Here is a 14381-nt window from a genome sequence, read left to right on the forward strand (position 1 = left end):
GTCATCTATAAGTCTTTGCTAGGTAAAGCCCCGCCTTATCTCAGCTCACTGGTCACCTTAGTAACACCTACACGTAGCATGTGCTCCAGCAGGTATATTTCACTGGTCATCCCCAATGCCAACACCTCCTTTAGCCTCCTTTCCTTCCAGTTTCTCTGCTGCCAATGACTGGAACGAATTTCAAAAATCACTGAAGTTGGAGACATATCTCCCTCACTAACTTTAAGCGTCGGCTGTCAGAGCAGCTTACCGATCGCTATGCTGTACACAGCCCAGCTGTAAATAGCCCATACAATCAACTACCTACCTCATCCCCATATTTGTTTTTGTTTTTCTGCTCTTTTGCACACCAGTATTTCTACTTGCACATCCTCATCTGCACATATATCACTCCAGTGTAAATTGCTAAATTGTAATTACTTCACCACTATTGGCCTATTTATTGCCTTACCTCCTTACTTCATTTGAACAAACTGTATACAGATTTTTCTATTGTATTATTGACTGTATGTTTGTTTATCCCATGTGTAACTCTGTGTTGTTTTTATCGCACTGCTTTGCTTTATCTTGGCCAGATGGCAGTTGGAAATGAGAACTTGTTCTCAACTGCCCTATCTGTTTAAATAAAGGTGAACTAAAATTTAAAAAATAAAAATGTATCATCCCATCCAAAAGACAGCACCCTACACAGGGCAATGTCCCCAATCCCTACCATTCAGATATTGGGATATTGTTTTTTTCAGACCAGAGGAAAGAGTGCCTCCTATTGGCCCTCCAACACCACTTCCAGCTGTCACACCATGACCTTAGAGAATAATAAGGATCTCTATGTTTGGTTAGGTCAGGGTGTGACTCGGGTGGGAAAATCTATGTTTTCTATTTCTTTGTGTTTTTGGCTGAGTATGGTTCCCAATCATATATAGGTTGTCATTTTCCTTTTGGGTTTTGTGGGATCTTGTTTTCTGTATATTTTATTTTGCCTTTCAGAACTGTGCGCTTTTGTTTTTGTCGTTGTTATTTTGCTTTTGGTGTCATCAATAAAAAGAACGATGTACGCCTACCACGCTGCACCTTGGTCCGGTCATTCCACAAATGAGGAACATGAACAGAAGATCCCACCAAAAACGGACCAAGCAGCGTGGCCAGGATGAGTGGACATGGGAGGAGATCATGAATGGAGAAGGACCCTGGACGCGGGTAAGAGAGTATCGCCGTTCAAGGGAGCAGATGGAGGCAGCGAAAGCAGAACGGCGACGATACGAGGAATTAGAGGAACGGAGCAAGCACGAGAGGCAGCCCCCAATTTTTTGGGGGGGCCACACGGGGAGATTGGCGGAGTCAGGGTTTAGACCTGAGTCAACTCCCCGTGCTTACCGTGGGGAGAGTGTGACTGGTCAGGCACCGTGTTATGCAGTGATGCGCACTGTGTCTCCAGTGCGCATTCAAAGCCCGGTGCGCTCTGTGCAAGCTCCTCGCAGATGCCGTGCTAGAGTGGGCATCCAGCCAGGACGGATTGTGCCGGTTAAGAGGTCCTGGTCTCCAGTGCGTCTCCTCGGTCCAGGATATCCTGCGCCAGCTCTACGCACGGTATCCCCAGTTCGCCAGCACCACCAAGTGCAGCCTGCGCCAACTCCCCGCACTTACTGTGCTACCGTTGGTATTCAGCCAGGATGTGTTGTGCTAGCTCTGCGCTCCAGACCTCCGGTGCACCTCCACGGTCCAGTGTGTCTTGCGCGGCTCTACGCACTATGCCTCCAGTGCGCCTTCATAGCCCAGTGCGTCCTGTGCCAGCTCTCCACACTCACCGAGCTAAAGTGGGTATCCAGCCAGGATGTGTTGTGGCAGCTCCACTCACTATGCTGCCAGTACGTCTCCTCAGTCCGGTGAGACCTGTTCCGGCTCCACGTACGAAGCCTCCTGTGATGATCCATGGCACGGAGCCTGCAGTGATGATCCATGGCCCGGAGCCTGCAGTGATGATCCATGGCACGGAGCCTGCAGTGATGATCCATGGCCCGGAGCCTGCAGTGATGATCCATGGCACGGAGCCTGCAGTGATGATCCATGGCACGGAGCCTGCAGTGATGATCCATGGCACGGAGCCTGCAGTAATGATCCATGGCACGGAGCCTCGAGTGACGATCCAGGGAAAGGAGCCTCCAGCGACGGTTCCCAGTCCGGAGCCTCCAGAGATGGTTCCCAGTCCGGAGCCTCCAGCAATGGTTTCCAGTCCGAAGCCTTTAGCGAGGGTTCCCAGTCCGGAGCCTTCAGCGAGGGTTCCCAGTCCAGAGCCTTCAGCGAGGGTTCCCAGTCCGGAGCCTTCAGCGAGGGTTCCCAGTCCAGAGCCTTCAGCGAGGGTTCCCAGTCCAGAGCCTCTGGCGATGATCTACGGTTCGGAGGTCCCCGCAACAATCCCTGCACCAGAGGCGTCACCAAAGTAGGGGGAGCCTCAAGCGGAGCGGGGTTGGCGTCCCGCACCGGAGCCTCCACCAAGAGTAGAAGCGCACCCGGACCCTCCCCTATAGGTTCAGGTTTGCGGCCGGAGTCGGCACCTTTGGGGGGGTACTGTCTCGCCCTGACCTTAGAGATCCTTATTATTCTCTATGTTTGGTTAGGTCAGGGTGTGACTCGGGTGGGAAAATCTATGTTTTCTATTTCTTTGTGTTTTTTTGCTGAGTATGGTTCCCTATCAGAGGCAGCTGTCTATCGTTGTCTCTGATTGGGGATCATATATACAGTGCCTTGCGAAAGTATTCGGCCCCCTTGAACTTTGCGACCTTTTGCCACATTTCAGGCTTCAAACATAAAGATATAAAACTGTATTTTTTTGTGAAGAATCAACAACAAGTGGGACACAATCATGAAGTGGAACGACATTTATTGGATATTTCAAACTTTTTTAACAAATCAAAAACTGAAAAATTGGGCGTGCAAAATTATTCAGCCCCTTTACTTTCAGTGCAGCAAACTCTCTCCAGAAGTTCAGTGAGGATCTCTGAATGATCCAATGTTGACCTAAATGACTAATGAAGATAAATAAAATCCACCTGTGTGTAATCAAGTCTCCGTATAAATGCACCTGCACTGTGATAGTCTCAGAGGTCCGTTAAAAGCGCAGAGAGCATCATGAAGAACAAGGAACACACCAGGCAGGTCCGAGATACTGTTGTGAATAAGTTTAAAGCCGGATTTGGATACAAAAAGATTTCCCAAGATTTAAACTTCCCAAGGAGCACTGTGCAAGCGATAATATTGAAATGGAAGGAGTATCAGACCACTGCAAATCTACCAAGACCTGGCCGTCCCTCTAAACTTTCAGCTCATACAAGGAGAAGACTGATCAGAGATGCAGCCAAGAGGCCCATGATCACTTTGGATGAACTGCAGAGATCTACAGCTGAGGTGGGAGACTCTGTCCATAGGACAACAATCAGTCGTATATTGCACAAATCTGGCCTTTATGGAAGAGTGGCAAGAAGAAAGACATTTCTTAAAGAAATCCATAAAAAGTGTAGTTTAAAGTTTGCCACAAGCCACCTGGGAGACACACCAAACATGTGGAAGAAGGTGCTCTGGTCAGATGAAACCAAAATTGAACTTTTTGGCAACAATGCAAAACGTTATGTTTGGCGTTAAAGCAACACAGCTCATCACCCTGAACACACCATACCCACTGTCAAACATGGTGGTGGCAGCATCATGGTTTGGGCCTGCTTTTCTACAGCAGGGACAGGGAAGATGGTTAAAATTGATGGGAAGATGGATGGGGCCAAATACAGGACCATTTTGGAAGAAAACCTGATGGAGTCTGCAAAAGACCTGAGACTGGGACGGAGATTTGTCTTCCAACAAGACAATGATACAAAACATAAAGCAAAATCTACAATGGAATGGTTCAAAAATAAACATATCCAGGTGTTAGAATGGCCAAGTCAAAGTCCAGACCTGAATCCAATCGAGAGTCTGTGGAAAGAACTGAAAACTGCTGTTCACAAATGCTCTCCATCCAACCTCACTGAGCTCGAGCTGTTTTGCAAGGAGGAATGGGAAAAAATTTCAGTCTCTCGATGTGCAAAACTGATAGAGACATACCCCAAGCGACTTACAGCTGTAATCGCAGCAAAAGGTGGCGCTACAAAGTATTAACTTAAGGGGGATGAATAATTTTGCACGCCCAATTTTTCAGTTTTTGAGTTGTTAAAAAAGTTTGAAATATCCAATAAATGTTGTTCCACTTCATGATTGTGTCCCACTTGTTGTTGATTCTTCACAAAAAAATACAGTTTTATATCTTTATGTTTGAAGCCTGAAATGTGGCAAAAGGTCGCAAAGTTCAAGGGGGCCGAATACTTTCGCAAGGCACTGTAGGTTGTCATTTTCCTTTTGGGTTTTGTGGGATCTTGTTTTCTGTATATTTTATTTTGCCTTCCAGAACTGTGCGCTTTCGTTTTTGTTGTTGTTATTTTGCTTTGGGTGTCATCAATAAAAAGAATGATGTACGCCTATGACGCTGTACCTTGGTCCGGTCATTCCACAAACGAGGAGCGTAACACCAGCAGCATCTAGTCTCCCATCAAGGGACCAACCCAGACCACCGTCTGCGTAGCTTCAGAGGCAAGCGAGCAGTGGGATGCAGGGTGGTATGCTACTGGCCTATAAGTAAATAAATGCAATGCTGGAGAAATAAGAGATGTGAATTATGTCTATCAGAGCAGAGAGAGATCATAGAAAGTTAATCTTGTTCTAGTTCTGTGAGAGATACAGGCGTGCTACTCACACAGCCATGGCCACGCATTGGTCTAAACATAGGTTACAATGTTACACAACCCATAAACCCGGCTGACCCAACCCGAATCAACTCTTAGAATATCAGGCCCTGGACAACCACTTTTTCACATTACATAACGAAGGGGCAACTCGAATGAACATTAATCACTTTTATTTTGATTTTTAAACTGCAAAAAGTGAAATTATTTTTTTCATGCCACGAGAGGTACCGAATCTGGACAAATAGGTTCCGGAACTAAACAGTGGAAAATGGAGAGGTGCAACCAGCTGAAATGAATCCCAGGACTTATTCCCCCTGCTGAGGCCCAGGGCATATTCCCCCTGCTGAGGCCCAGGGGTTTGATGTTGAAACTGAAGGCAGCTATCCCACAGCCTTCACCACCTGCAATGTCTGCACTACTGAGGGAGCTACTCCTCAATGCCTCATAACAGCACTATGTCCTCTGTAATATAGGTTAATGGCTCACTCTATGTCCTCTGTAATATAGGTTAATGGCTCACTCTATGTCCTCTGTAATATAGGTTAATGGCTCACTCTATGTCCTCTGTAATATAGGTTAATGGCTCACTCTATGTCCTCTGTAATATAGGTTAATGGCTCACTCTATGTCCTCTGTAATATAGGTTAATGGCTCACTCTATGTCCTCTGTAATATAGGTTAATGGCTCACTCTATGTCCTCTGTAATATAGGTTAATGGCTCACTCTATGTCCTCTGTAATATAGTTTAATGGCTCACTCTATGTCCTCTGTAATATAGGTTAATGGCTCACTCTATGTCCTCTGTAATATAGGTTAATGGCTCACTCTATGTCCTCTGTAATATAGGTTAATGGCTCACTCTATGTCCTCTGTAATATAGGTTAATGGCTCACTCTATGTCCTCTGTAATATAGGTTAATGGCTCACTCTATGTCCTCTGTAATATAGGTTAATGGCTCACTCTATGTCCTCTGTAATATAGGTTAATGGCTCACTCTCTCTCTCACACACAAACCTTACACACAAGTGTGTGTTCACACACACCATTTAATTCACTGACAGCTGCATCACAGTAAGCCTATGGTGTGAATTAAATGAATGTTTGTTTGGTGCATGTTTGTTCTGTTCTTTCTTTTGAACTAGAATAACGTGTTCTGTGTCAGTTAATGTGTGGCTTAATCAGATAGTTTAATGTCATGAAGTTAAATGTAGGACCTAATTACCACACAACCACGGCAACAATGAATTGTATCCAATGATTTATATAGTATCATTGGTTGAAGCTCAATGTTAAATTAAAATCTCCATACCATCCTATCTAAGCCGAAATCACACCAATGTGTAAATTAGCAAATAAACGTGGAGGTGAATGAGCTGACAACCAAAAACATGATTTTTAAAACAGTGTTACAGAAATCCCCCTGCCAAGGGTACTGTGGAACTAATTTCCAGGGTGTGTGTTGTTGTTTATGTCTGGCTGGCGCCACTCCTCAAGTGAGAGATATCGATCACATCCAGATTGTGGCTTCAGCCAATCAGACTGTTCCCATGCACCCCACACCCTGCCCATGCACTGATCATGCATCCTGTGATTCTACCTAGCCCAGCACTGGCCAGTTGGGTCAGTTGCATTCTCTCTCAAGTGTATTTTGTATTTATTATGGCTCCCCATTAGCTGTTGCCAAGGCAGCATCTACTCATCCTTGGGTCCAGCAAAATTAAGGCAGTTTATATAATTCTAAAAACATAACAATACATTCACAGATTTCACAACACACTGTGTGCCCTTAGGCCCCTATTCCATCACTAGCATATATCTACAATACAAAATCCATGTGTACTTGTGTGAAAAGTGTGTAATATATCATGTGTGTGTGTATGCATGTGTATGTGCCTATGTTTGTGTTGCTACACAATAAGGTATATTTGTATTAGTTTTAAAAAATCTAATTTTACTGCTTGCATCAGTTACTTGATGTGGAATAGAGTTCCATGTAGTCATGGCTCTATGTAGTACTGTGTGCCTCACATAGACTCTTCTGGACTAGGGAATTGTGAAGAGACCTCTTGTGACAAGTTTTGTGGGGTATGCATGGGTGTCCGAGCTGTGCGCCAGTAGTTCAAACAGACAGCTCAGTGCATTCAACATGTCAATACCTCTCATAAATACAAGTACAAGTGTTGAAGTCAATCTCTCCTCCACTTTGATCCAGGGAAAATTCACATGCATATTATTGATATTAGATCTCTGTGTATATCCAAGGGCTGTCCCTTTTTGTGGCACTTGACCACACTACTGAACAGTAGTCCAAGTGCAACAAAACTAGGGCCTGTAGGATCTGCCTTGTTGATAGTGCTGTTAAGAAGGTAGAGCATTGCTTTATGATGGACAGACTTCTCCCCATCTTAGCTACTGTTGTATCAATATGTTTTGACCATGACAGTTTACAATCCAGGATTACTCCAAGCAGTGCATATTATTTATTACAATATTTAGTTGAGGTTTAGGGTTTAGTAAATGATTTGTTCCAAATACAATGCTTTTAGTTTTAGAAATATTTAGGACTAACTTATTTATTGCCACCCATTCTGAAACTAACTGCAGCTCTTTGTTTAGTGTTGCAGTCATTTCAGTCGCTGTAGTAGTTGCCATGTATAGTGTTGAGTCATCCGCATACATAGACACACTGGCTTTACTCAAAGCCAGTGGTATATCATTAGCAAAGATTGGAAAATGTAAGGGGCCTAGACAGCTGCCCTGGGGAATTCCTGATTCTACCTGGATTATGTTGGAGAGGCTTCCATTAAATAACACCCACTTTGTTCTGTTAGACAGGTAACTCTTTATCCGCAATATAGCATGGGGTGTAAAGCCATAACACATACTTTTTTTCCAGCAGCAGACTATGATCGATAATGTCAAAAGCTACACTGAAGTCTAACAAAACAGCCCACACAATCTTCTTATCATCAATTTCTCTCAGGCAATCATCAGTCATTTGTGAAAGTGCTGTGCTTGTTGAACGTCCTTCCCTATAGGCATGCTGAAAGTTTTTTAATGTGAAATAGCACTGTATCTGGTCAAACACAATTTTACTAATTTACTAAGGGTTGGTAACAGGCTGATTGGTTGGCTATTTGAGCCAGTAATGGAGGCTTTACTATTCTTCGGTAGCAGAGTGACTTCTGCCTCCATCCAAGCCTGGGGGCACACACTTTCTAGTAGGCTTCAATTGAAAATATGGCAAATAGTAGTGGCAATATCATCTGCTATTATTGCCAGTAATTTTCCATCCAATTTGTCAGACCCGGGTGGCTTGTAATTGTTGATAGACAACAATCATGTTTTCACCTCTTCCACACTCACTTTACAGAATTCAAAATTACAATGCTTATCTTTCATAATTTGGTCAGCTATACTTGGATGTGTATATCAGCGTTTGTTGCTGGTATGTCATGCCTTAGTTTGCTAATCTTGCCATTGAAAAAAAATATTAGTAGTTGGCAATATCAGTGGGTTTTGTGGTGAATGAGCCATCTGATTCAATGAAGGATGGAGCTGTTTGCCTCTTTTCCCAAAATGTCATTTAAGGTGCTCCAAAGCTTTTTACAAAAATTCTTTGTCATTTATCTTTGTTTCATAGTGTAGTTTATTCTTCTTTTTATTCAGTTTAGTCACATGATTTCTCCATTTGCAATACGTTTGCCAATTGGTTGTGCAGCCAGACCTATTTGCCATTCCTTTTGACTCATCCCTCTCAACCATACAATGTTTCAATTCCTCATCAATCCACAGGGATTTAACAGTTTTTAACAGTCATTTTCTTAATGGGTGCACGCTTATTAGTAACTGGAATAGGCAATTTCATAAATGTGTCAATTGCAGGGTTTGTTTGCTCCTCATTACATATCACAGACCAACAAATATTCTTTACATCAACAACATAGGTATCACTACAAAACGTATTGTATGAACTCTTATACACTATATTAGGTCCAACCTTTGGAACTTTGGTTTTCCTAGATATGGCTACTATATTGTGATCACTACATCCGGTGGATCTGGATACTGTTTTCAAGCACATTTCTTCAACATTAGTGAAGATGTGATGAACACATGTTGATGATTTCATTCCTGTGTTGTTTGTAACTACCCTGGTAGGTTGACTGATAACCTGAACCAGGTTGCAGGCACTGGTTAACGTTTGAAGCTTTTTCTTGAGTGGGCAGCTTGATGAAAGCTGGTCAATATTTAAATCACCCAGAAAATATACCTCTCTGTTGATATCACATACATCATCAAGCATTTTCACACGTTTTCCAGATATTGACTGTTAGCACTTTGTGGTCTATAGCAGCTTTCCAACAGAATATTGCATCAACAGTATTTAACCTGAGATCCTCTCTAATCTTTACAGGAATGTGGTTCTGAATATAAACAGCAACACCAATGGCTTTTCTATCTTTTCTGTAGATGTTATAAACTTGTATTGCTACCACTGTATCATTGAATGTATTATCTAAGTGAGTTTCAGAGATAGTCAGAATATGAATGTCATCAGTTACTAGCAAATTATTAATTTCATAACCTTTTTTTGTTGTAGTTGAATTTTACCCCGTTTTGTCCCCAATTCCGTGGTATCCAATTGTTTAGTAGCTACTATCTTGTCTCATCGCTACAACTCCCTTACGGGCTCGGGAGAGACGAAGGTTGAAAGTCATGCGTCCTCCGATACACAACCCAACCAAGCCGCACTGCTTCTTAACACAGCGCGCATTCAACCCGGAAGACAGCCGCACCAATGTGTCGGAGGAAACACCGTGCACCTGGCACCCTTGGTTAGCGCGCACTGCGCCCGGCCCACCATAGGAGTCACTGGTGCGCGATGAGACAAGGATATCCCTACCGGCCAAACCATCCCTAACGACGCTAGGCCAATTGTGCGTCGCCCCACGGACCCCCCGGCCGCGGTTACGACAGAGCCTGGGCGCGAACCCAGAGTCTCTGGTGGCACAGCTGGGGCTGCAGTACACCACTGCGCTACCCGGGAGGCATAACCTTGTTTCTTAAGCTACATATGTTAACATGGGCTATTTTGAGCACTTTTCTTCTGGTATGCTTACTTGTTTTCAATGCTTTACTGAGAAGCTTAGCAGAAGTGGATATTCTCATGTTATTTATGTTAGTGCAGGGTGAGCTGCACACAGTGGACTTCCTCCTTGGGCACACCGCCTCAGTGCTAACAGTATAAATCTGGTACATGACTACAGGATACAATAGCTGTAGGACCAGCTGTCACGACTTTGGCCGCAGTTGATGCCTCTCCTTGTTCGGGTGGTGTTCGGCGGTCGACGTTACCGGTCTTCTAGCCATCGCCAATCCATTTGTCATTTTCCATTTGTTTTGTCTTGTTTTTCCACACACCTGGTTTTCATTTCCCAATTACTGGTCATGTATTTAACCCTCTGTTTCCCCATGTCTTTGTGTGTGACTGTTATTTGTTCAGGCTGGTTTGTACCGGGTGCTGTTTATCACCCATGTTTTGTGGCAACTGTTATTTTTTGCACTTTGTAAATTGTTTACTTTGTGCTGTCAAGTAAAGTACGTTGTTTCACTCATCTCTGCTCTCCTGCGCCTGACTTTCTACACCAGCTACACCCACCAGCCTGACAAAATCACACACCTCACCATATGGAGTCAGCAGGACCCCTATTAGGGATCGAGGAGCGCAGCATGCAGCCATGCTACAACATCTCGGCACCACCATGGATCATCGTTGGAAGAGAAGAGGAGTTCCTCCAGCGCCTCCACCAGCACCACCAAGGGCACCATTACTCACCCCTCCTTCACCCGGTACCAGTGGGATTCAGCTTGCTCTTCCGAGGTAGTATGATGGTGTGACGTAGAAGTCCGTCACTGGCCGCGGGCAGCAGTTGGTTCTTTAACGCACACACACATTCATCACTCCTCCCTGCGCCATTATAAGATAAGTTAACAATGTGGGTCACACACAAATTAACCTGTCTTGGTGCATGCATTTCACACTTGTCAATGTTCATATTTGAGAGATACAATAATTATTATACTTATCAATGTTGTGGATGAGCGCATGGTTTGTTTGTTCTGTTCCTCTCTCCATCTCTGTAGCTTCCGGGTATGCTGGAAAAGGACCCGAGCTAAGGGAATTGGGTTGGCTTTATAGTGCCTGTCCCAAATGGCTCATTAATGCATATGGGCATATTGAAAGATATTGTCAGTAGTGATGTAATGTTGTAAATGTTATGTTGTGATATTGTTTAAAACTGTGTTGCAATGTATATCCTTTAGTATGTTTAGTTCATGGAAAATGTAGGTTTCTATTGTTAATTGATTAATTAATTAGGGTTAATTGTTCTGAGGGGAGGGGCTAGCCCTACAAAAGGAGCCTCTCTTTCAGTCATGGAGGGGCAGTTTGGATTGAGCTGTGGATGGGGCAGCATTGTTTTTAAGCTGTCCCATAAGGTAGACGTTGATGGCAGTACTGTTGTTTTTTTGTTCCGGAATCACTTGTAAATAAACACCTTTGCACAGAAGAACTTTTGCGGTTCCGCCATCTTTTTATTTTGATAGAGGTTAGGTTATCCAGTTTAGCCTTCTGGCCTACTCTACGTGACAGATGGGACGGCTGCGGGATGTTCCTATTCCAGCTGGAGCACTACCTGGCAACCATCCACTCGGCTCCTTCGGGCCGTGAGAGCGTGTCCGCCCTCGTTTCCTGTCTCTCAGGGAAATCCCTGGATTGGGCCAACGCCGTATAGGAGGAAGAAGACGCTGTGTTGGATCAATTCGAGGTCCAATTGTGAACGTCTCGTCCACCTTAGGCATGGGACGAGGAGCGCACAGGAGTTCGCCTTGGACTTTCGGACCTTGGCTGCCGGCGCGGGATGGAACAACAGGGCCCTGATCGATCACTACCGTTGTAGTTTACGCGAGTACGTCAGTCGGCAGTTGACCTGCAGGGACAACACTCTCACATTTGACCAGTTGGTGGACCTGTCCATCCGGTTGGATAACCTGCTGGCTACCCGCAGACGTCCAGATCGGGGTCTTCCATCCCCCAGCACCACCGCTCCTACGCCCATGGAGCTGGGAGGTGCTGCTATTAGGGCGACCGGAGAAGGTTGGCCGGTCCATGCACCATCAGTGGCCGCAGAGAGCACACTGCCGGTCGGTGCTGGGGAGGTTCCTCTGGGAGTCGAGGCAGCAGGCAGGGCACTCTCGTGTCACCCCAGGGGAGTCGGCACCAGGCTCCCCCAGAGCCCTCTGTTGCACACATGTTTGTGTTTATTAATTTTCCTGAGTTTTCCCCGCATTCCCAGCATAAGGCGCTCGTAGATTCAGGCGCAGCTGGGAACTTTATTGACAGATCATTTGCCCATAGTTTAGGGATCCCTATTGTTCCAGTGGATATGCCCTTCCAAAATCACACCCTACATCGTCAACCATTAGGGTCAGGGATCCCCTCTGAATATGCCGATTTGGCTCTCGCCGCTGAAAGAAGAAGGCGACTCAATTACCACCCCATTGATGGGGGGATTGTGTGATAAATCTCCTTGTAGACGCAGCACTTCCCAGAAGTCACGTGTATCCCCTGTCACAGGAAGGAGACGGTGGCTATGGAAACAAACGTCTCCGAATCCCTGGGGCAGGGAAACATTCAGCTTTCCACTTCACCTGCCTCCTCAAGTTTCTTTTTTGTGAAGAAGAAGGATGGAGGTCTGCGCCACTGTTTGGTACAGTTACCGGCTACCTCTCATAGCCAGTGTGATTAAGTCAATGCACGCGGCGTGCTTCTTCACCAAATTGGATCTCAGGAGCGCTTACAACCTGGTGCGTATCCGGGAGGGAGACAAGTGGAAGACTAGTGTAAGACAGCTTTCAGTACCACCTCAGGGCACTATGAGTACCTTGTCATGCCATACGGGTTGATGAATGCTCCACCAGTCTTCCAGGCCTTTGTAGATGAGATTTTCAGGGACCTGTGTTTTTTACCCATTTTGTTTTCACTCTGTCCTACAGACCAGGTTCCCAACATGTGAAGGCAGATGCACTGTCCCGGCTGTATGACACAGAGGAGCGCTCACGGATCATACTCCCATACTCCCAGCCTCCTGCCTGGTAGCGCTGGTCGTGTGGGAGCTGGACGTGGACATTGAGCAGGCGTTAAGTACAAAGCCCCCAAATTACCGCATTAACCCCTCGTTCCATGTGTCTCTCCTCAGGCTGGTGGTGGCTGGCCCGCTCCAGGATTCTAAGGTGCAGGAGGTTCCTCCGCCCCCTCTGGACATCGAGGGGGCCCCGGCGTACTCCGTTCGTTCCATACTGGATTCGAGACGTCGGGCGAGGGGCCTTCAGTACCTCGTGGACTAGGAGGGGTATGGTCTGGAGGAGAGATGCTGGGTTCTGGTGGAGGACGTGTTGGATCCTTCAATGCTGCGATAGTTCCACCGCCTCCATCCGGATCGCCCTGCGCCTCGTCCTCCGTGTCGTCCCCGAGGCCGGTGTCGATGCGCTGCTGGAGCCGCACATCAAGGGGGGGGGGGGGGGGGTACTCTCACGACTTCGGCCAAAGTTGATGCCTTTCCTTGTTCGGTTGGTGTTCGGCGGTCGACATCACCAGTCTTCTAGCCATCGCCGATCCATTTATCATTTTCCATTTGTTTTGTCTCATTTTTCCTCACACCTGGTTTTCATTTCCCAATTACTGGTCATGTATTTAACCCTCTGTTTCCCCCATGTCTTTGTGTGTGATTGTTATTTATTCCAGTCGGATTGTTCCGGCTGGTTTGTACCGGTGCTGTTTATGACCCATGTTTTGTGGCAACCGTTCTTATTTCCACTTTGTAAATGGTTTACTTTGTGCTGTCGGGTAATGCGTTGTTTCACTCATCTCTGCTCTCCAACGCCTGACTTTCTACACCAGCTACACCTACCAGCCTGACATCATTCAGAGCAGTTAGAGGGACATAAATTAGGTTACTTACATTGTATTATGTCTACCAACGCCCCTGGTGTATTGTACAATTGCTCAAGCATTATGACAACTCTGTGTCACAATGGTAGGGATAAGCTGAGCTTGGCTTGAGTCATTGATAAGTCATTGTCTGAACGCAGCCCTATAATGCTGTTAAAGGATCCAGGAACTCAAATAATTTGGGTGGATACCATCCTCCTTATAAAACGTGTTTTGTTTTCAAAAGGTATTGAAATTGTCAAAAAAAGTTACACCCATTGAACTGCAATAATCACGAGAAAGAATCCTGCTAAAGTGTTCAATGCCACGATTCAATGAGGGCACAGGGCCAGATAGGATGGGTGTCACGTTCGTTATAAAGATCGGACCAAGGCGCAGCGTGGTATGCGTACATTCTTATTTATTAAAATAATGAACACTGAACAAAATAACAAAATGAACCGTGAAGCTATACAAACGAGTGCTGACAGGCAACTACACAGACAAGCCAATCAAAGACAACAATAAACAGATGTCTCTGATTGGGAACCATATCAGGCCAACATAGAATTACAAAAACCCAGAGACCTACAAAACCCTAGACCGATAAAATCCTAG

The sequence above is a fragment of the Oncorhynchus masou genome, chromosome 1 (assembly GCF_036934945.1).
Source record: "Oncorhynchus masou masou isolate Uvic2021 chromosome 1, UVic_Omas_1.1, whole genome shotgun sequence".
Classification (NCBI taxonomy): Eukaryota; Metazoa; Chordata; class Actinopteri; order Salmoniformes; family Salmonidae; genus Oncorhynchus; species Oncorhynchus masou.